The sequence below is a fragment of the Tursiops truncatus genome, chromosome 17 (genome assembly GCF_011762595.2).
Source record: "Tursiops truncatus isolate mTurTru1 chromosome 17, mTurTru1.mat.Y, whole genome shotgun sequence".
Lineage (NCBI taxonomy): Eukaryota > Metazoa > Chordata > Mammalia > Artiodactyla > Delphinidae > Tursiops > Tursiops truncatus.
The window spans coordinates 71384094-71408416 of record NC_047050.1 but is presented as its reverse complement, the minus strand read 5'-3'; the positions used below and the strand labels follow the sequence as shown (position 1 = coordinate 71408416).

Below are 24323 nucleotides of genomic sequence, written 5' to 3'. Positions count from 1 at the left end.
CCAGGAGCTCCGCTCTTAGTTTTTGTGATTCTCTCTTTTCTTTTCTAAAGCAAATCAAGTTTGTTTGTTTGAATTCTGGCAAAATAATAAATACTGAGAAAATCATAAAATATTCATTAGAAAGCACCTTGGGTATAAAACAATACACCCCTCTTTCCAGCCCTTCAACAGCCTTCCTGTTCGTCAGCGGCATCATAGGAGAAGGTGCTTTGGGGCAATAACCCTCCTGCTTTCCTTTGACAGGTAAAATCATATTCTGTCAGGAGGGGCCAGCATGAGGTAGTGGTGGTAGCAGGTACTTTTGGAGGAGACCTGTCCAGTATATACTGAATGTCTAGTCACCAAGAATGATGTCTCATGCTTTATTATTTAGTTATGTTAATCATTACAAGGAGACGATATTATCCCCATTTTATCGATGAGAGAACCACGGCCCAGAATTTTTTTGTGTGCAATTTGCTCAGTGCCATTCAGCTTGTCAAGTGGCAGAGGTAGATTTCAAACTCAACTCTATATGATTCTATAACCCAAGTTCTTTCCATTCCACCACACAGACCCAATACAGGATCATTTTCATTTGCTGAAATTATTAGCATTGAATCTTTTAACTGAGATTTCTTGGCTACTTCTTACCTGCTCTCTGGCCCGTGTTAGTCGAAAGAACTAGTCTACCTTGCTAAATGTTTTATGTATACAGTCTCAGTTTATCCTGCCAACAACCCTGTAATGCAGTTTATTATGGAGAATGCTCTTAGCTGCAAGTAGTAGACTCCAAAATCAAACGTCATGTGCCTATGGCCACATCCCCAATTCTTTTCTAGTTATGGTTCTCTCTAGACTTAATTGCAGGTATTTTGAGTTTATTTTTCTTCAGTGGGAGAACCATAATTGGTGCCACCTTCATCAGTTCAGAGGTTTTCATAGAGGGACCACACCTTCTGTTGATCCTTGGTACAAGGCTGAATTTTAATCAGCCTTTGTCACTTAAAGTCCTCAGTGTTATCTTTTGTATGGAAATCAGAATCAATTACGTTCTCCTCTGAGCCCTCAAATTTCTGGACAATTTCTACTCCCTTCAATCTCTCCACAATGCACAATTTTTTCCTAAACTCAACTTTTTCGTATAATATTTCATCCCATGCAGACCGTAGCATCCCAGGCATGCCAGTAACATTCTGTTTCATAACCTCTTTGTCTAAAGCCACAAGGTCATTCAGTACATATCTGTCCTCCCAGTGAGCACAGGTGAGAGTTTTACCAAATGTATTGCCACTAGATAACATGAGTTGCTGTTTCTCCATCCTTCAATGCATACTTTTTTTGCTTCCCACTCCCAAGCCCCAGAGTTAATGCCCCACGACTTAGGTTTTCCACTCTGGCAGCCTCAATTATAAGTCCCAATTGCTGTATCAATCAGCTCAGCCTCAGTAATGCCAGAGTAACAACAAGACCCATATCTTTATAACGGGAAAGCTGTATCCCTTGCTTACGTCTATGTCCTCTACAGGTTGGCTGTGATTTTGCTCCACATCCTCTTTATTCTAGGACTCAGATTGTAGGCACAGACACTATGTGGGACGTGCCAGCTTGTGGCAGAGGAAAAACAAAATGGGCACACTCTCCTCTGCTTAGACATGGCACACGTACTTCCGGTCACATTCCATTGACCAAAGCAAGTCATGTAGTCAAGCCTGACTGCAGTAGGTGAAAAATATTGTCCTCTCACAGGGAAAGGCAGTATACAGACCCACAGGGAAGACAACAGATATTTTTGAGCAAATAATACAGTCTAGTCAGTAGCGTGCTGGTAAACGTTTAACTGCCTCTTGGGGAATAAAAGTCCTGATTTGTAGCATTTGCCAATTTACATGGGGTAAATACTCCCACAAAGGCTGATTTCAAAATACCACTGAGACCTCACTAAATGCAGAATGAGGAAGCATTGTATGCAGTCAGCTTTGTCAACAAGTACCAGCAGGCTACAGCACAGCAATGAATCTACCCCCACTTTAATTAAATCAGTTACAGTTGGGCCTCCAGACCTCCGTATCCACAGGTTCCGAATCCGTGAATTAAACCAACCACAGGTTGAAAATATTTTGAAAAAAAAAAAATCCAGAAAGTTCCAAAAGGCTAAAGTTGAATCTGCCATGCAGGACACTATTTACATAGTGTTTACATTGTATTTGCAACTATTTACATAGCATTTACATTGTATTAGATATTATAAGTAATCTAGAGATGATTTAAAGTATGTGGGAGAATGTGTGTAGGTCAAATGCAAATGATATGCCATTTTATATAAGGGACTGGAGTATTCATGGATTTTGGTGTCTGTGGAAGGCCTGGACCAATCCCCTGGGATCCTGAGAGATTACCATACTAAATGTAAGTTAGCTATACTTGTTCCACAGTATGACTATGAAATCTTGCTGTGGACTAGAGCAATTATACGACTCAGCATAACCCTGCCTTAAACCTACACTAAGGATTTGCAGTAAGGAGGACTAGGACCCAGACAACTAACACTTAGTCTTCACATCATTAGCTATTCCTGTGTTAATTGGCAAATTCAAGTGGAGAGTAAGAATGTGAGACTGAAATTTAAAAAATCTTTTGCCTCTATAAATAAGATTCAGCCCCAGGTTCCTCTTTTGCAGAAACTCTTATTAAGAATTTGGCTCTGCTCCAAGGAAAATAAGATAGAGATCATTCAAAACCCCTTAATTCCAAATTATTCATGATAGGAGTTGCTTGACGAGGACACCTCTCTATGCTTAATGTTTACCATAGTAACTTTTTTCTAGTAAAAATTTGTTTAAAATGTCCCTGAGCTTGGAATCAGCTCTTACATACAGAAGTCTTTTTTTTTTTTTCGAAGAATATACTTTAACTACATTGATATCACCACTGGGGTGACATTGAGCAAGTTGCTTACGTGCCCTGAATTTCTCTTGCCCCATCTATAAGATGGGATAACAACTCTTATTTCTTGCTATTCCTTATAACCTTGCAAGGCTGTCATGAGACTTAAGCATCCGGCACACATAAAGCACCTGAAAGAGTACCTTGCACGTGGTAGTCAATCAATTAAATAGTCATTACCATGCATTAAGGAGGATACTGATGAGAATTTTCATAATTATTACTGAGGCATGGGACTAGAGGGTTTGAGTTACTATTTAAAACAGTACAGGGCTTTACTAGGGAGCTCAGAGCATTTAGCAGGAGTAATTTGGCTGTTGATTTTGAGGACATCTGACAGGAATGACTTTTGCAGCTTCCCTGGAAGTGTGGATGTTATTGGAATTTAACAGAACTCACCTCCCTAGTGTTTAGCCCATTATGGCTTTTGGCCCCTAGCTTGGCTCAAATTGCCAGTCCAACAGAAAGCCTGAACGGTCTGCCCCGTGGCAAAATTGTGGCCTGCAGGGGGTGGATCCTGAGCCCCTTCTTCAGGGAGAATAAACTGCTCACTCACCCATGCTGCAGCCTTTCATACCGACACTCACATAAAATACCAGGAGCAAATCCTACCTCTAACTTTACAGTAATTCTGGAGGAGCTGGAGGGCCACTCAAACACATGCCTGGCATGATGCTGCATGCCACCTGAGGTCATAGGACAAACAGCACAGAGAGACTGTGATGATGATTCATTAAAAGCACAGCCCGCTCCCTTCCTGGGGTCACCTCATTCCTTCTTCCTGAGTTGTTGTGAATATTCTGGATATTATTTCAGATTTCTTTAAGCCTCTTGACTTAAATGGTAAAAGTTACCTGAAAGTCTGCCTACTACTGTGTTCGTGCGTGTGTGTGACTCTATGTATGTATGTGTGTGTTTGTTCCTCCTGAGTGGCTTTTTTAAGCTAATCGTCAGCTTTTGGAACTGCGCATAATAATTTTCCAGTAGTGATAGTCACACATAGTTAGACCATCCAAACACTTGGAAGCAATTTAATAAAGACTGGAGGCAGAGCCATCCTTAATTGGGTTCCAAAGTTAAGAATGTAATGTTACTTGTATGAGCAGCTCAGCAAATTTGGGGTACAAACATGGCCATATTGTCTCCTTTTCCAGTGAAGGTGTTGAGTAGAGCTTGCTGCTAAAACAAACAAACCCCCCAATTTTCATTTATTTCTTGCTCGTCTAACAATCCAAATGAAATGTTTCTAGGTGGAGATTAGCATTCTTCCACAGAGTGATCCAGGGATCCAAGACTGATTACACTCTCTTTCCTGGACAAGGCAGCCACACACTTACTCTATGAAAAATGGTTTCCCTAGTGCTTCCAGGAAACCTTTAAAGCAGCCAACTTAACTTTCTGGCCCTTCGCTTGATAGAGCTAGGAGGGGAAAAAAAAAAAAGTATGTAAAAGCTTTATATTCACTGGGGCATCCTAGCGTATTGGATTGTTGGAAATGCAAGAACCAGGTTTTAGTAGATGAGGGTCTATGAAACAAAGAGGCTTTGGAGACTACCTTCATATGTAAAGTGGCATAAACAAATTGCAAAAATGCATAAGCTTTTATTTTGAAGGAATCAGTTAATAGTTTTTGTAAGATTTGTAGTTAGTGTTCAACACGTTTGTTGAATCCAGCCTTTTGAATCATGCCTGGAACTTAGCTGCTCAATTGTTTTTTATTAGAATTAATAAATGAATGGTAATGCTATTAGTCTAATAAGCACTTTGAAATATGCACAAATCGTTAGAAATAACTTTGTACAATAAACGTCATTTAAATTTCTGAGATGATAACTGGTAGGCAGTCAATAAATATTTATTTATTTGTATTATCAAAGGTTTAATCAGGATCATTTAAATTGCCAAAGTAGACACAGATGTGCCTTGAATATATTACAGTCAGGACGGCTACACGTTGAGTACTGTACAGAGGATGTCATTCATATAGACACCCATGTAAATAGCTCCCCCTAGGGTTGTGCAGTGTACAGCATCCACATAGCCGCTAATCTCAATGTATCAGTCTGAACAGGCTATGAGGGTAGAACAGCTGGTTTCCCTAGCTCATCACCAGGACTGATTGAGCTGGTCGGCTAACCGGGTGGATGTGGGTTCTCCCTTCCCCGCTTCTTCCTCATTCACCACCTCCCCCTACAAGTCTATGTTCTGGTCAAAGATGTTGACCTTCCCAGAGAGGGGAGCGTGCCCTTCAGTCAAGGGTGTGCTTGTAACTCTGTGGGAGCCCCACTCCAACTCCAGGGGCCTCTTGGTACTGTAAGCCTGGAGCAAGAGACTCTCTCCAGACAGGAACCAAATGTTCTCCGCCTCTTCCTAATGAGGTACTTACCCAGTGTCTTTTTTCCTAACCCAACTTTTTAAGGATTGCCTTTTAAATACTAAGATTCACCTTAGCTCTTCATGAACTGACCATGTTACTAACCCAAAAAAGTTTTCATTTTCTAGCCTCCAAAACGGCCTCAGCTGGGTCCTTCCTATCCCAAAGACCAATTTTACACATTTTATCCTTACATGTGCAACATCTGTATCCTCAAACTAAGTAATCTGTATTTCAGTTACAGAAAAATAATTCTGGAAAAAACAAAGAAAAAGAAAAAATATGACCCCTCCATTTAGCTTGACTTGTACATACTGACTGCAGGTAAGGCATCACATTTCTTCCCGTTGGAGCACAGGGAGCACTGATCTCTCTGATAAGAAGCAGGAGCTTCTTATCAGTCATGACAAAATAGATGTCCAAGTCATCCTCACCAGCAGTACTACCACCATCACAACAGCAGCAGCAGCAGAATACCTTCCGTAATAGTCCATTTCCAAGTTAGGTGAACTTGAAATCAAATCCTGGCTTGGCCAACAACTAACAGTGTGACCTTGGCCAAGTCGTGTCCCCTCCTTAAGCTTTGATTTCCTTATCTGCAGAATGTAGATACCAATGTCTCCTGTATAGGGTTGCTGGGGGATTAACTGAGCCAATGAATGGAAAGTATTAAGTTTAGTCCCTGATACATGGTAGGTTGTTTTGTTTGTTGAAAGAAGTTTTATTCGGGGAGATACACACTCCACAGACAGAGTGTGGGCCATCTCGGAAGGTGAGGGGGTGCATGGTAGGTTTTTAATATCTCATTACTACCCTTTCATTCATTTGTTGTTACTTTAAGTACCTACTTATTACTTCCGTGATACTGGGCCTGGCTTTGTGAAGAATCAAAGAAATGTAATACTTTTTTTTCCTTCATGGAGCTCATAATCCATTCATTTATTCAATAAACAATTATTGAGTATCTATCTTGTGCCAGGCATCCTGGTAGGTGTTAGAGTTCCATACAGGTATAAAATATGCCAAGACCCCTGCCCTCAAGTAGCTCACATTCTAGTGAAGATAAGACATGTGAGCACATAGAGTATATTCACAACACAGAATAAGAAGAGCTATGCCAGAGGGATGAAGCATGACTGTCCTCATAGACCTAGAAAGCACAGATGCAATTAACCTGGTAGAGAGGGCCTGGGCAGAGAATCGCAGGTAGGTGAACCTGTGCACAGAGAACATGGTATGTATGAGAAGCTGCAAGTTTTCAACACCCACGGAGCAGAAGAGTTCTTGCAAAAGTAGTGGGAGACGTGGCTGAAGAAATTGGTTGAGGATGAAGCATAAAAAACCCACTGAAGTGTGATCTTTTTTCCTGAGGAGGCATGGAGGGGCCAGGGAAGATTTTTAAGCTGTTTGAGGACATGGTCAATTCTCTGGCTTTCAGAAACGTCCCTCTGGAGTCTGGGATGTGGTGAAAGTTGGGCTGGACCTGCCAAGATGGAGTGAAATGACCAAGTAGGAGGGTTTTGTCCAGATGAGAGATATGAGGGCTCACATGAAGCCTGAGGGCAGTTCATGGCTACCACCGCCATTTAAGAGGAAGACGTTATGGGACTCAGAGACTGACAGACAGAGATGGGGATAAACTGAGAATGACTCCTGCTATTGGGTGTTTGGCAGTGCCATTCACATGATGAGGAATAAGAGGACTAGATTTGGTAAGGATTTACACACATCTACACACACACACACACACTCACACACACACACATAGGTAGTTAAATAGCATAGCAGAGGGAGAACAATATTACACACAGGGATAGCACCAGGCTTTAGATTCTCGTGCCCAGTTAGGCAAAGGAACAAATGCTACCAGTTCAGAGTAAGCAAACACTGCTTGATCTCTTTTCCAAGACTCCTCTTGGCATAACTGTTCCCCTTTTCTGGGAGGAACATCACTGACACACCTTGGAGGAATCTGCTTGATATCCTTAACAACATTTGAAAATCTCTCATTCTAGGTCCACAGCAGCAGTTAAGAAATCACCTCTTTTTCCCTGGATTTCCTACTTCTTGCTCTGCTCAGTATTTTATGCTACTGTCAAAGCCTTCCTTCATTGCATGAGTGTGACCATGTAATTTCTAGTGCCTTTTAGAGTAGTCCAAGATTTATAACTTCCCAGAAAATCTTTGGTTCTGAGATATAAATACAAAGTAAAGTCTGCCCCTAAGAACTTTATGCAGTAGGCAAGGAGCCCATTCAGCCATTCAATACCTAGTCGTTCTATAGCTGTGGTACTGAGGTTAATGCTGGAAATGCAAAGTGGACCTAAACATGTTTCCTGCCATTAGAGGGTTTTACATCTGATGGAGAAGGTAAATAAATCAAACTGTAAAGGAACGGGTAAGAAGCAATATATTAGACCATAAGATGCTATGAGAGCAAGGAACAGGAACAGCCAACCCATACATGGATGTTCAGAGAAGTTTTCTCTAGGTGACCTGTGCACAAATCACAGAAACAAAGTCTACTAGAAACAATGTCCGAAGCAAGGAATGTACCAAGTGCTCAGGAAAAGGGACTAATTCATTCTGAATAGATCCAGCAAGACCTTTTGGAAGCAAGTACGTTTTAGGTGGAATTTGAAAGGCTCAAGTGAATTAATTTCTGGAGAGAAAGTGGGGAATATAAGGGCATGTTTGAGGAGCTGGTGATGTCCTTTACCAAGACCAGATTTAGGTATTTTGGGGACGGGGGGTGTATAAGACAGGAAAGGAGACAAATACTTTTAAAAAGTTAACAGCACATCTAGAGTTAAATAGTTCTATATCATTCAAGAAATACCATGAGACAGTAAGTGATTAAGAACTAAGTCAGAGAAAGGACTAGAAGCACAAGGAACGATGAGGTCACCAGTGCGTCTGAATCATAAGGTACCTGCACAGACCTGAGGTCACAGGCCTTTTGTGGGCTGGAGAAGCATTCTTACTTACTCAGTGGATGCTGGGTAAACATTGGTTAACTGAGTTAATCTTTCCTCAGGTAGCTAGAAATTGTGGAGGAACTGGAGCTCCTTGCTACTGTGTTTACACTTTAACCAAAACTTTAGAAGAAATTTAGGCTCCCCAAGGGAACTGAGGAAAGCACCATTCTGTTGCTTGTTCAGGGACAAATCGAGAGCCAAATAGCTGCCCTCCAAAAATTGCACCAAGGCTGTCCAGCCCTTACGTCCAGAGCTCAAAACTTTCGGGGGCATGGGAAGAGAATTGGTGTGGATTAAAAAGCGATCCACAGAGAGCAAAGGATCTTTACATGTTTTTCTGTAGTGTGTTTTTTTTCCCCTCTCCCTGAGGGAAGGCCATGTAGGAAAGAGTACTGAACTTGAAGCCTGGGTCTCTGCCACTACCTGACATTGAACAGGTCACTTAATCTCCCTGAGTCCTGTGTCCCCATTCGTAAAATAAGGAGGCTGTGGACTCCACACTAATAACTAAGTGTTTGGGCTCTACAATTTGCCGGGTGAGGCGTTTTCCACGCTTTTACTTCTCACAACCACAATGGTAGATTTTAGTAACCCTATTTTACTCAAGACATTCAGTTCAGAGTGGTTAAGTAACACGTCCAAGGTCACACAGCAACAGCGGCCGGGCCGGATTGCAAACCGGGGTTGCCTGACTCTCACACCACGCAGTCCCAGTTCGATACCAGTTAAACACCCCTCTACTGGGTCCCGGAGTTCCCTTCCCCTTCTACCGGACCTCCTCCCCCTCCACCCACCTAAACTTTCAGGCAATTCTCACCTTTCACCACCGGGCATGCTCAGTCGCTCAGGAAAGGTTTTCGCTCTGCCTTGGGAAATTTTTCACGCCGCTCTGGCAGCCGAGGCCGCCCCGCCCACGGCTTCTCCTCACTGGATTGGTTGAACTCAGGGAGGCTACCAGGAGGCCCAGATGACCTCCCAACTCGCCCCCGTCAACGCTCTGGGCGCGCGCGCTCCGAGCGTGCGTGCGTGCGTGCGTGTGAGTGAGCACGTGAGGCCCCGGAACGTGCACAGAGGGCGGGGCAGGAAACAGGCGGCAAGGGGCGGGGCTTCCGTTGCCATAGCAGTGACGTCAGGCGTCGGGGAGCGAACCCGGCCCCTTCCCCGCGCGCGCGCGCGCACACACACAGAGAGACATGCACACGCGCGCGCATCGCCGCTCTCCCTGAGACACACTGGAGGGAAAGGTCAAACTAAAGGCGAGGGAGCCGGGAAGCCGGAGGGAGCCGCCGCAGCCGCTGCGCGCCATGACGGACGCGAACGAGGCTGTTTTCTCTCCGCCGACGCCGCCGAGCCGCTGCTCTCGCCGCGCCCCCTCCCCCGGCACTCGCGCGTCCGCGCGCCCCCTCCCCCCGGCGCTCCGGGCGCGCGTCGGGCCCGGGGCGCGCGCCGGCCGGAGCGGGAGAGGGAGCGGGAGCCGGAGCGGGAGCGGGATTGGGAGCGGGAGCGGGAGGGAGGTTGGGGGCCGCGGCGGGCGGCCCGGCGGCCTCCTCGCGCGACCCCGGAGCCCCTCGCCCGGCCCCTCGGCTGGAGCCCGCCAGGTGAGTGCGGTGGGGGGCGAGGGTGTCAGGAGCGGACAGGGCACCCGGCGAGCTCAGCCCCCCTGTCTGACCCCTTCCGGGGGCGCTGACAGGCGCGCGGGACCCGGCCTCTGGGGGGCGTCGCGGGGTCAGCCTGTCTGGGGGCCCCTTTTGGCGTCCCCTGACCTTCGGGGTCGGCCCCCGGATTGATGGGGGCTCGGGACCCGGGGGAGTGCAGCCTCCGGGCAGGAGTTGGCTGGGCGACCCGGCCGTGGGACAGGCGACGGGAGGCAGGTGGGCCCCTGTCTGGGGCTTGGTAAAGTGCGGGGAGGGGGCGAGGGGCCCGGCCAGGTGCGCGCGGGGGGCCCGCTGGAAGCGCTCAGGAAATGTTTGCTGGGAGTTGGGAGAAACTGCCCTGGGGACCGAGGCGCCTTGCTTTTGCCCGGGCCAACGAAAGTGGCGGATTTTACAGCAAAACTCGGGGGGAAGCCTTGCTGGACCGGACGAAAGCGAGAGGGACCCGGAGGACCCGCCTGTATGGGGACCAGAGACGAACAGATCTGCCTGTGGGTAGCACTAGGGCATGATGTGTGGACGTTGCCATGCCAATGTTTGATGTTTGTTGCTTATGGTTATTTTAGGACTAAATGATATTTTTTTAAAAAAAGTTATTACTAGGGAGAGAGGGAACTGCTTGAATGGTCATGAGCTCTTCCCTGTGTGTTCAGGAAATGGGTTAATCTTTCACATCACCACCCCCCCCCAACTGAATCTATGCCCAGTGGACTTTAAAAATAATAAATACAAAACTCTAAAGCCCCGAAACGAGGTGATGTTTTTCTGATGAGTTTCAGGTGTCAGGCCCCTGGTTGTGTGAGAGAGAAATAGAAGCAGGACAGCGAAGTACTTGATATGCTCAAGCAGTCGTCTTTTTGTCATAAGCTTTGGAGCTCATCAAAGTGGAGTTTAGTTGTAACTGCCAGGGTTAAGTAATCACATTGACCCAGTGCCGCCCACCAATCAGGAGCTTCCCTGAAAGTAACTTGGAAGACTGCTGTCAGCCCAGTTCTCTGCTGATTGTGAATACCCAGTGCTTCTGCTGACTTCTTTCCCCTCTTTAGTTTTCTACTATTATAATGCATGCAACCTGTTTACCAAACGTTGGAATGAATTATCCATAGCTGAATTGCTCTCCGCTAAGTCACTTTTAAATTTTCAGGTGCTACCTCTGATGTATGTTTGTTTCATATTTGAAAGTTGTTTGGAAATTTGAAATATAGTAATTTCACATGATAAGGGTTTTTTGCGTATAAGTCCAGCTTAAACAGATTATACCAAGTGGGTAATGTGTTTTAGAGTTTAAATCTCATCCAAGAAAACTTCTGGTTTTTGAAAGGTTGGGGATTGTGACAGCTGAGGAAATGTCCAAAGGAATCTTTGGTAAAGAATGAGGGAACACCGGGACACCTGGTGAATTTCACATTAACTGCAGGTTCAGCATATACAAATTTACTTCTTACCTGAGCATTTCTGATATGCGGGTGCTTCTTCGGTTGTTTATGGACCTTTGGTTATTCGTCTTTTTTCAAGAAGTTCTGTCAGCAGAGACTCTCACTTTGAAATTGAGTCGTTGTAGCATGTAGCCAGGGTACCAAAGGTTTTCAGTACAAGACGTAAGGGAGGATTTTTCAGTTTGGTATCTTGTTAATTCTTTCTGTGCAGCAATTTTTGTACCCGGTTGTACCTGGTTCTGTGCTGTGATGCCCCTTTTAACGTCTTGCTCCTGTGGCTGTTACTGACATATGTCTATATACAATTCTGTAATGGGGTTCTTGAATGTTAACCACTTAGAACATCATTTCCTTTCCTGTTCTATATAAATACATTTTTATTTTTATTTATCTTCCTTCTCTCTTTTTAAAGGGAACTGTAGAACTGGGCAAATCAGCACTTACTCAGCATACCCCCCTCCTGTATGTCTCGTTGACCTTGGTGCCATTGTGGAGGTCATGTGTTCATGGAGATCAACAGTTCTTGAACAGTTTCCTCCAGGTGACAAAGGCACGTGGGAAAGTGATTTAAGAAGTGCATATCTTGATTTTTTTAAAAAATCATTTTAATTCGGCATTTATTGTGATCATTAGCAAAAATAATTTGTTGACCTATCTTTGGGACTACATACATTTCTATTTTACATTAAAAAATCACTTAATTTCTTTTTTCGACTTTCCTAGTGTTGTATATTCTACTACAGATGAACAGCTGGTTTTTTGGGTGACATTTTTAAAACTTGGGAAAGAGAGAGAAGGGCAGTAATGCTGGGATGTATTTAGCCCAAGAAAGCAGTTACGCTCCACTTCAAGAACTTTGATATTTACAAGTATAAGATTACAAAACAAGTAGTGGTTAGTTATGTTATATGAGACTTCTAAATTTTACAAAGAGGATTCACTAAAAGGTGCCTTCAGATAATTAATCCCTTTTATGTGGTACTTATCAAATGTGATTTGATTTATGAAAAAATCAGTTGTCGTACAACAATTTAAGAACAAATTTTGGGGATGTCCCTGCCCGTCCAGTGGTTGGATCCCTGGTCGGTGAACTAAGATCCCTCATGCTGTGCAGTATAGCAAAAAACAGAAACCAAAGAACATTTTTTGCATAATGTTAAGATTCATCAGTGTGTTCCTTGAATTATCCGTTTCCCCAAAGTGTTTGGGGGCAAAGTTAATATTTATGGGCTTGCTAAATTCAAAGTTGTGCCACTTATATGCTATCTATTAAGGTTTTAACTGAATGGAAAAATTACCATGTGATCTAGAGTTGTACCATTTAGAGTACATTGAAACCAAATTAGAATGCCAAAATTTTATGGTCAGGTTTGTCTGGAATCCTATCCAAGGTAGTTTAATTAGTAAGGTATCAAAAGCAGCTTGTTGTAAGATGCTCTCACTAGGACGGTGGTCCTGCAACATAGGCCAACAAGTGGTAATACCCAGACTTCAGCAAAGTCAAAATAAATAGATTTGGTCTACAGTACACATGCAGTGAAAACCATCACCTTGAATTTTTCTCTAGGTGCAAATTATTCTTCAGAATTAAAGGCTTGATTTTCCTAAGCTGTAATTGTGTTTGGGTCACTTGTGAAAAATCTATTTTGATAAAAGAAAAGCTGCATACTCTGACTTTCAAGGGAGCTTTTTTCTCTCTTTTTTAGTGCAGTTGGGTTTATTTGAAATCGCAGGAGATATTGAATGAAGTACTTGGGGAGTTTTCATTCTGAAATCATTTTACTTTGATGACTTTGAAAAAAGGAATGTGAGCTAATATGAGTAGAACTTGCTTATGAGTTAGCTCAAACTTTATGGTGGGATAAGGGGGAAAGGGAGGAACTGGACACAAACTTAATTAAGGATAATCAATCAAATTTACTTTGCTTTATGCTATTCATGCCTGGCTGTGTAAGAGTGACACCCTTCCTCCCCAATTTTAGAGAAGTCTTATTCCTAGAGAAGGGATTTAAGGGTTAAGAGCTAAGCATGTGAGTATATGTGTTCAGAGTATCTTTTGAGCACTTTAATAGTTTTTTGTTTTGTTCTTGTGCATGAGACGGAAAGCAAGAAATTATTTTCATGTTGAATATGGGTTGAGAGCACAACTTTCGGATAACAGGCACAGTTTTATTGCTCTTAACATAATTGAATATTATAAAAATTAAGGGAACAGCTAGAATGATACCACTGATTTTTTTTAGTATAGGCTGTTAGTTCCTTGTTGAACAAATGAGTAAAAATGAAGATTGCGGCTTCCCTGGTGGTGCAGTGGTTGAGAATCTGCCTGCCAATGCAGGGGACATGGGTTCGAGCCCTGGTCTGGGAAGATCCCACATGCCGCGGAGCAACTAGGCCCGTGAGCCACAACTACTGAGCCTGAGCATCTGGAGCTTGTGCTCCGCAACAGGAGAGGCCGCGATAGTGAGAGGCCCGCGCACCGCGATGAAGAGTGGCCCCTGCTCGCCGCAACTAGAGAGAGACCTCACACAGAAACGAAGACGCAACACAGCCAAAAATAAATACATAAATAAATATTAAAAAAAAACAAAAAACAGTTATTCCTTTAAAAAAAAATGAAGATTGAAGTTGTGATGTTAAAAGAAATGTTTTCAAGTTTTTTTTAATTTCAAAGAACTGTCTCAAAGAATTGCTAATTTAGAGCATAGGTAAAAATTTCATTACTTGGATTTATCATTATTGAGGGAATGTAATTTAAAATTTTTTTAAATACATGCAAAAAAAATAAGTAGACTACTGCATTTTAAAATATTTGTGCCAAGATCTGTGAGAATAGAAATAATGATTAGAAATTTTAATTGGAACTTAAGGCTGATTTATGTTCTTTATTATTTAACCCAGTGTCACTTTCAAATGTCATTTACTTTTTCTTTTCTATAAAATGCAATCAGTAGTGCAACATACTTTATGTAAAATTGGATTTTTAAATAATATTTGGTAGACTTCTTAAGCATAAAACATTACCTAATACTAATAAGTATGTTTAAGTCCACTATATAGGATTTTTTTAAGTTTTTAGACTTCGTAATCTGCAGAAATTTGGGCAAAAATTTTAGAAATAAGAAAGGCTGAGCTCAGAATTTTAGTCATAGATGATCCTGTAAATTGCATTTTCCTCACTGGCCTTAAAGGGTTTTCTTTCACTGTTACGTATTTATATTTTGCAGACTCCAGTCACACTGGTTTTTAATGTCGTATCATCTTATCTACAGCATCAAAGTTCTTTTTTAAAACTGTCCTCTTTATTTTCTCCCAGCTGCTCCATCTGGGAGATGGTTTGAATCTCAGTTATTGAGGGTGGTTTAATCAGAAGTTATTCTTAATAGAAAGGTTATTGCAGTTTTCACAAACCAGGGAAAAATATAGATTTATCTTAAGATAATTTATGAACCTCTTTGTATTAAGGCACTGGCAATTTAACATTGTATATAATTTAATATTTCTAACTATTACTAGTATTTGTTCTAAGTTAACTTTACTTGAGGTATTGTTAAAATCAACAGAGTGGTTGTACAGTCTATTTAAAAAATATCTATTTGTCTGCGGAATATTTTTCCAAAAAACTTGCCCCTAAGTGGAAAAGACATGGAAATTTTACTCTGAAACCTTCTACTTGAATATATATCAGTAGTTAAATGTGTATAGTTAAATGTTTGATATTGGGTAGTGTTTTGATAGTTACATATGAGGACTCTTTGTACGTTTTTGTAGGATTACTTTAAGTATATTTTTATTTAAAAAAGCTTTTGTTTATAAGTCAGTTTGTTCTTAATGATTATTTGAGAATCCTCAGACTTTTATATTTGAAAAAAGCAGCTTCCCTAAACTGCATGTGATAAAATTTATTTTACTATAATGAAGAGAGTTATCTTCATCCCAAACAAATTTATAGCAGAATAGTTGGCTATTTTTGCAAATTTAGGGAGTGTAGAGTGTGCCCCGAAATGATGCATTGAATACTAAGTTTTGGGCTGAGTTTGCTATATCATACGGAGAAGGTATTTTCCTTATAGTAATGTTTACATTGTTTCTGTTTAAGGACCATTTCTTAAACATGTCTGTAAGTGAATATATTGTACATGTTGGTCGAATGATATATTGAAGAATTTAATTTGTATCCTGTGCCTGTTTCCCCTCTTCCTCCTTTTAATAATTGTCACTGGTTGGCTTTGAACCACATGCTATGAGAGAACTTTTAACGCATGATAAGAGTGGCCCAGGGTGGTTGTTGGTATCTTATGTGATAGAGAAAAGTGAGATTGTTCTTTAACTTTCTTTTAATACGTGTTAAACATTGTTTTGAACATTTGTTTTTAATCCGTCTATTTTTAAGCGGATGATACTTTAAAAATTCTCGAGACTGTGTAAGTGGTTATGTTCCGCACAGTGGGAAAGGAGAAGGGTAGAGGGAAGGATTATAGGGATTTGATTAAGTTGTATGAAGTGAGTATAATCGTTTTGATATAAAACATGTTAAATTAATCATTATATACTTTTTCCATAGAAGGGTTATCTTGCTTTTTTTATTAGCACATCTCACTGTGAAGAATCAAGACTAGTGAACTGCAGGAGAGTCATATGCATATCTTTAATCAGTTTTACATGTTATTGCTGGGGACATATTAGATGGCTATGAGGAAGATAAGCAGTTTCACACTGAAGGTCATTTTCAGAGATCTTATTTAGAGCTCCAGATTCTATAAGGTGGCAGAACAGATTCTCAAGGGATAGATGGGGAAGCATCTTCAGGTACAAAGTCATTGTTAAGAAAACAAGTATACCAATCTTTAAAAAATTACTTAATACCAGTTACAATCATATATCCTATATTTTCCAGCACTTTACCAGTTTTGAATATTCTGTGGCCATAAATACACTAGTATTTGTCCAACCATAAATCCTAACTTTTAGGTTAGAAAATGTAGTCACTTAAATTATAGCTTAACTCATAAGTGAAAAAGCTGATTATCTTCCTTTTTCTATATTATAACTTTTGTCATTGATTTTGAAGGCCTAGTACTATTTGCTTAGTTCTATGTATTCCTAGTTCTATGAGTGAAGAGAAACTATGAGAATGAATCCTGGCACCTGAGAAGTTAGAATCACATTGGGAGAGGCATAAAGTAAATAAAACGCAACTGTGTGGCTATATTAATTCTTCCTTTGAAAAGCAGTGGTTTTGAAACTATTCTGTGAAGGGTTCATTCCAAGCATATTCATTCCAATTTCTACCAGTGCAGTTTTACGTTGATCAATTTTCTTTTTTTCTTTTTTTTGTGGTACGCAGGCCTCTCACTGTTGTGGCCTCTCCCGTTGCGGAGCACAGGCTCCGGAGGCTCAGCGGCCGTGGCTCACTGGCCCAGCCGCTCCGCGGCATGTGGGATCTTCCCGGACCCGGCCACGAACCCGCGTGCCCTGCATCGGCAGGTGGACTCTCAACCACTGCGCCACCAGGGAAGCCCTACATTGATCAATTTTAAGTGTGAATGTTTGCATAAGATTTCATGAAATCAGGGTACTATTGTTTAAAATAAAAAGTGTGTTAACCACTATTGTTAGCATATTTGATCTTACCAGTGTCCCGCTTAAATCCTTGAGATGCTTGAGTCTTTTTATATTATGACTTACAAGACTTCTTTATCTAGCTCCAGCTTCATCCTTCATCTCTTATCACTTTTCCCTTGCTTTCCTTCTAAACTTTGCATTGTAGTCCTACTTAAATAGCTTGACATTCCCCACGAGGAAAATGTTCTTTTACATTTCCATGCCTTTGCACATGGAACTGCCCTCATCCTTGTCATGCTGGGGGAACTCTGTTCCCTTGGAACCTTGGTCATCGCTCCATAAAAGCACTTGCTTCATTGTTTTGTAACTGTGGCCTCCCTTGAGAGCAGAAACCATCTAATTTATCTTTGTATCCATACTACTTGGTGTTCATTATGTATTCAAATGTCTGTTGAATAATTGTATTCAGTACTTGAGAAGTAGAAGAATTACTTTAATGCACACTCATATGAATAAAACATCACAGATCTAGTCTATGGAAAGTACTTTTAGTGACATATTGTCGGGCACAATGCTAAGTGTATAAGAGGTACCCAGTTGCACTTATCAGGAAGTATAATAAAGCCAAAAGATAGATTATATGGAAAATTAGATTAGGTTAGGTACTAGTGGTTTAAATGAAGTAATGTATTGGATTCGGTCATCTAATCCTAAAAGTTGGTTGCGGAAGCATTTTAATAATAATTCTATGCAGTTTTGAAAAAATTTCTTTATATGTGATTAATGTTAATGGACTCAAAAAGACCTTCAAATGTCAAAGTATACCATAGTGATACCTACCCATAAAGGTTAAAGAATGAGCCCTGGAGCTGTCCTGCCTGAATTCCAGTCCCTTTCCTGCCTGTCAGTAGCTGTGTGATTTGTGCAAGTTATCTGACTAGTCTGTGCCTCCTTTTTCTTTTTTTATTTCTTTCTTTTTTTGAATTTTATCTTGTTTATTTTTTATACAGCAAATTCTTACTAGTTATCTATTTTATACACATCAGTGTATACATGTCAATCCCAATCTCCCAGTTCATCACACCCCCACCCCCACCCCTCACTTTCCCCACTTGGTGTCCATACGTTTGTTCTCTACGTCTGTGTCTCTATTTCTGCCCTGCAAACCAGTTCACCTGTACCATTTTTCTAGGTTCCACATATATGCGTTAATATTCTATATTTGTTTTTCTCTTTCTGACTTACTTCACTCAGTATGACAGTCTCTAGGTCCATCCACATCTCTACAAATGACCCAATTTTGTTCCTTTTTATGGCTGAGTAATATTCCATTGTATATATGTACCACATCTTATGCCTCCTTTTTCTAATCTGTAAAATGAGGATACTACCTTATATGGCTGTGATGAAGGGTAAACATAAGTTAATGTATGTTGAGCACTTAGAAGAATGCCCAACACACAGAAAACATTCAATACATATTAGCTATAATTAATTTCTAGTGGCTTCCTATATAAACAGTATTTTAGTTGTACATCATTTCCATCATTTAAAAATAATTGCTTTAATACGTAAGTATCTAATTTAAAAGAAAATTAACACTTTTAGTTAGTCACTGTATCTTTTAACTTGTAACTGGTTTATCTCCTTACTGACTCATTCTGCCATCTCCCAGCGGAATGTAGACGTTTCTGTCCTTTGGATTGACATGGGAGATGCAAAACTGTGTTCTCCTGATTTCTGCAGCAGAGCATTGTGTCCCCTTGACCTGTGCAATTCTCGATAGTGCCACAAAAGAGGAAGGAGAGAAGTAACAAGAACAGGAATCCAGTGACAAGTTCCTAAACAAGCCTTAACCTGTACCAAGTAAGTCCTAATCTTTCATATTTCTTGGTAGAGGATAGGTGTTGAACTTTTCTCCTTTACATTTTCCTTTACGTTTTTGGCTTGGAAGAATAGATTTTTTTAAATCTGAATTTACATATATTCTGGAAAGGCACATACAGATTTACTTTAATAAGTCAATGAACCCGGTTTTTGAGCTCAATTTTTACACACGTACCTGTAGTAAGGGAAGTAAGTGGGGCATTAGCATCTTGTGTCAGTACTCTGAAAATCCTGTGTATGGCGAAATCGCGTTCAATGTGCACTTTTAGGATGCAAAGAGGACTTTAAAGGAGAAAGAAATTTGTATTCCAAGATACTTTGTAAAGAGTGGTTATTCACTTCTTAGTATAACAAGAACATAATATCCAGTATATTCTTACAGCCTACTATTACTTTCTCTCTCTTGTATAACAATTAAAATATAATGAAAAGTTCATTAGGTTATTTTTTTAATAGTTCATTAAAGAAAGGAATTTAACAAACGATTTTGAGTGTTTACTATGCTGTGAGTGATGGGAAGCTGAGGGGCGAGGATACAAAGATAAGTTGGACATTTGTCTTTACTACTTAGGACCTATTAGAGAGACCAGAGTATGCAGAGAATACTTGGGAATTGAAAGCTGGGAATGAGACTGGAAAAGTGCTGGATGTTGAATAGATTAAGGAAACAAAATAAGATATTAATGAGGGACCATTTTTAAATGACAGTGGTGTTCTGTGTAGTAGTCTGCCGTGAGAAGTTTGAATGATTATACAAGTTGATCGATAACGCTAGTACTGTCTTGCAACAAGAGCACTAGTTTAATGTTAGCAAATTTTTGCTTAAGTGCCATTGTAGGGAACTTTTAAAAAATCTTTTGCACCTCCGTGAAAATGATAGGAGTTAGGTCATGCAAGGAAAACCAACTTCCAGAATAAATACAATTTTGACTAAGCCTATTTCCTCTGTACAGACCTAGACACTGTGTCTATGTTTAATGTTATCTAGGCTTGAAATTTCATTTCCTTTCAACAGCATGCCTTTCTGTGTTTGTCAGGCCAAACAACTTCTTGTTTTACTACTTAACCTCAGTTCTTGTTCTTTGTTGCTGTTATTAGTAGTATTAATAGTATTATTATTTAATCAGAAAAGAGAAATACTGTTTGGACATTTTTAAATGCCTCAAAAATATTTGGTTCCATAGAGGAGTGAGTAAGGTTTGTACGACTCCCACCCAATTCAGTTTCCTCAGTAGCGTCTGTAACCATGTTATCATCCACCCTTCCTTGTTTTAGGTTTCTAAGTGTCAGAAATAACTTCTCATTGAGCTTGATCTGTTTCCCCTCTTAACTTTCACTTACTGGTCCTTGGCAGTCTAGCGCAATATATTTGAAACTTATTCTTCTTATACCCAGTTAACTCTTAAGGTGTTTGAAAATGACTGTTAAATCCTACTCGAGTCTTCTTTTTGCCACGCTAAGGGAAAAAAAAGCCCTAATTCTCGAACCATATGCACATGACATGGTTTACAGACCTTTTTCATGCACATTGCTAAACTCATGACGAAGTTTGTATGTCAGTATACCTCTTAAAATACGGTGGCCAGAACTGACTGGCTGCTTCAGATGTGAGCTGCCCATTGCTGAATACAATGAAGCTATTATCTGGATACTCTCCTTCTATTAATGCAGCCTGAAATTTGCATTACATTTTTTGGCAGCAACATTACCCTTTGATCATATTTAGCTTATGGTCAACTAAAACATTGTCTCTTTTTCATGTGAACTGCTTTAAGCCTAATCTTTCTCATTCTTTACTTGCCAGTTGATGCTTTGAAAATAAATGCAGGATATTATGTAGTGCATTACTTTACTATAGAAGTTTAAATGAGTTTATTTTTTATCAAATTTCATCCCATTTGACTATCTGGAGAAGTAACATCTGTGTAAAAGAGCACAGTTTTCGTGGTGCTTTTTCTCATGTATTTTTATTTAATCTTTACAACAACCATCCCAGAATCAGAAGAGAAAAATGGCTTTCCGCTAAGTCAGGAATTGGCAGACATAGTACTTGGTCGCAGGTTTTTTTGATTCCAGATCCCATGCTCATCTTATCCCTGTTCACTTAGTAAGGATTTAGCGTGTCCTCTGCCATGTGGCGGGCACCGTGCGGCGCTGATGCGTCAGTGAGCGAGACAGATTACAGTCTCTGCCCAGTGGTATTTATGGCCTGGCATATAAATAATTACTGCCAGTTGCTGAGCACCTTCTATTACGAAGGCACCGTGGTAGATGGTATGATTGTTCACAGTAATTTTTGCCTCTCTACCAGGGTCCTTTCTGTCGGAGGATTGTCTTTCCTACTCTGCTGACATCAGGTTTGGACACTTGGCTTTCCTAGACTGATAAAATGTTGGAGGAAGTGATGTGTCCCATGTTTGAGCAGATGTTTTAAATTCCATCTTGTGGTGCTGCCGGTAGCTCTTTTCCTTCTGTCATGGAACCAGCCTGCCTTAGCTGGGGCTGGTCCCAGAACGATGGAGCCTTCCAATTGGGTTCCAGAATGATGGAGCAGAGCTGAAGCCAATCCACGATTGACATTTAATGTAAGTGAGAAATAAACCCTTGTGTTGTAGGCACCATGATTTTGGAGCTATTTGTTAGCATAGCATAATATAGCCCAAGCAGACCGTGATACTGACATTATTCAAGGTGCTACATGAAGATAAATATATGAAGATAAATAAGACTTAGGCCTTGATCTCAAGGAGTGTGCCGTCTTGGTGGGTGCATTAAATTTCCATCAGTTATTGTATTTGAGGAAGAGGAGAGTATGTGTATGAAAAGATCTTCGAGTTGAGGATCTTTCCTGACTCCACTTCACCCCTAGGCTGAATTTAGTCAATATGTTTTAAATCGTGGGTCTAAGGTCCAGCTACTCACTGTCACAACTTCTCATCCAAAATTTGATAAGCATGTTTTCTGTGTCCTCATTCAAATCACCTTTTTAAAATCGAATGTTTTAAGAGGATGGGCTTCTGCAGAATAGTTGTTAGAAACTTCCTTCATAAATCTTATTAATTAGCATTCACTAGGTAACCAAGAATCTGCCTAGCTGAACTATTTCTCCAACATACCCAGAAAAATATCATGAGATCCTAGGTGCTATTTGAATTTTATTTGTTAGCATTCAGATTTTCCATTGCCACAGCTGTGTGCACCTCGCTTTGCATGGGTTTTTAGAGACGAAGCCCAGGATGGGATTCTGTGAGGAATTTCCTTGCCCTGAGAAGCTGAGGACTGCATGGCCAGGGTCCTGGGAGCTCTTGAAACCTTTGAAATAATTACATGCAGAATTTTCTGTAAATATACATTGTTCTGAGCTATAGCTTTCATCAAATTATCAAAGAGAATTATGACTCCCATGGAAGGTTGCAAACCCTGTTGTGGAGTGAGCATGCAAGTCGAACGAGGATCGGGAGAGCGCTAGTGTTTAAGGGACAGGTGGAACCAGAACCCAGAAAGAAGTCCCAGAAGGGTGAATTAGAAAGGGTTGAGGGCCAGGAGCAAATAAGTGTTGTAGAAGTTCCTTATTAATCAGGTTTTTAAAACTCTGTTCTAGAATTTTTTTTTTTTTAAAGGAGATGTTGGGGGTAGGAGTTTATTAATTAATTTATTTACTTTTGGCTGTGTTGGGTCTCCTCTTCTGTGCGAGGGCTTTCTCTAGTTGCAGCGAGCGGGGGCCACTCTTCATCGCGGTGCACAGGCCTCTCACTATCGCGGCCTCTCTTGTTGCGGAGCACAGGCTCCAAACGCGCAGGCTCAGTAGTTGTGGCGCACGGCCCCAATTGCTCCGCAGCATGTGGGATCCTCCCAGACCAGGGCTCGAACCTGTGTCCCCTGCATTAGCAGGCAGATTCTCAACCACTGTGCCACCGGGGAAGCCCCTGTTCTAGAATTTTGCATGGATTCTACATCCATTCTCATGGCACTTCTTTATGATTCCTTGGAAATTACCCAACTTTCAGATATATTTTAGGATGTGATTTTTCTTAATCTGTAAATATGAATTTAAAGCAATTCCTTCTTCTGTTCCTGTCTCCTTCCTATCTTGGGCTTCAATTTTTTTTTTCTTTCTTTTTTTTTCCCCCTTAATCCTTACTTACCCTTCTAGATTAAAGATCAGTCTTCTTATTTAAAAAGGCTGACTCAAGATAGGAGAGAAATAATTCTTTAGGTTATCTGTTGACAGTTGATCCCAAGTAAGGAGATGGCCTTTGTTATTCTTTTTGTTGAGAAGGCTTTTTATTTAGTTAGTTAGTTTTTGGCCACCCCTTGGGGCTTGCGGGATCTTAGTTCCCTGACCAGGGACCAAACCCAGGCCCTTGGCAGTGAAAGCACTGAGTCCTAACTACTGGACAGCCAGGGAATTTGCCGAGAAGGCATTTTTAAGCCTTAAAATTTTTTCCTTGGGCTTCCCTGGTGACGCAGTGGTTGAGAGTCTGCCTGCTAATTCAGGGGACACAGGTTCGAACCCTGGTCTGAGAGGATTCCGCATGCCGTGGAGCAACTAGGCCCGTGCACCACAACTACTGAGCCTGTGTGTCTGGAGCCTGTGCTCCGCGACGAGAGGCCACGATAGTGAGAGGCCCGCGCACCGTGATGAAGAGTGGCCCCCGCTTGCCACAACTAGAAGAAAGCCCTCGCACAAAAACGAAGACCCAACACAGCCAAAAATAAATAAATAAAACAAATGAAAATTTTCCTTAACACTTCTGACAGATATCTTTTTTTGAAGCAGCTATATTAAGATATAATTGTTATACAGTAAACTGTGCATATCAAAAGTGTATAATTTGATAAGCTTTGACATATGTGTATACCCATAAAACCACCACTGTAGTCAAGATACTGAGCATATCTGTCACCCCCCAAAGCTTTCTAGTCCCTCTTGGTAACCTCCCCCCTTTATTACCTAGGCAACTACTATTTATTTTCTTTTACTTTACTTTAGTCAGCATGTCCTAGAATACAGTATGCACTCAAAAGAGTTTAGCTTCTTTCACTCAGCATGATTATTTTGAGATTTATCCATTTTGTAGCATTTGTTAATAGTTTATTCCTTTTTATTGCCAAGTAGTATTCCATTGCATGGATATACTGTAGCTTGTGTATCCATTCACCTCTTGATAGGGGTTGTTTCTAGTTTTTGGCCTTTACAAATAAAGCTGCTGTGAACGTCCATGTACACGTCTTTTATGTGGACATAGCACCCTTGTTTCTCTTGGGTAAATACCCAGGAGTGGAGTGGCTGAATTATAAGGTAGGGGTGTCAGGGTGGGGGGCGGGGAGAAGGAGGGGTTGAGAGAGAAAGAGAGATTTATTTTAAGAAATTGGCTCACAGGACTACGGGGGCTGGCAAGTCCAAAAATCCGCGGCATGGGCCAGCAGGCTGCGTCCAGCAAGGGAGTTGCTGTTGCAGTCCTGAGTCCAGCAGCTGTAGGATAGGCCAGGGGGCTGGGAACCC

General features: G+C 41.2%; 1 long non-coding RNA gene across 2 annotated transcripts in view; it reads right to left on the bottom strand.

The window, feature by feature from the left end:
- LOC109549446 (uncharacterized) overlaps window positions 1-9235 on the bottom strand; it is a 282692-nt gene extending 273457 nt beyond the window's left edge. The window contains exon 1 of one of the 2 annotated variants that reach the window (XR_004522725.2): window positions 9095-9235. This is a non-coding gene — a long non-coding RNA (uncharacterized lncRNA). The remainder of the gene's footprint in view (window positions 1-9094) is intronic. The other variant, XR_004522726.2, reaches the window with a different exon arrangement.
- Window positions 9236-24323: the final 15088 nt, after the last annotated feature.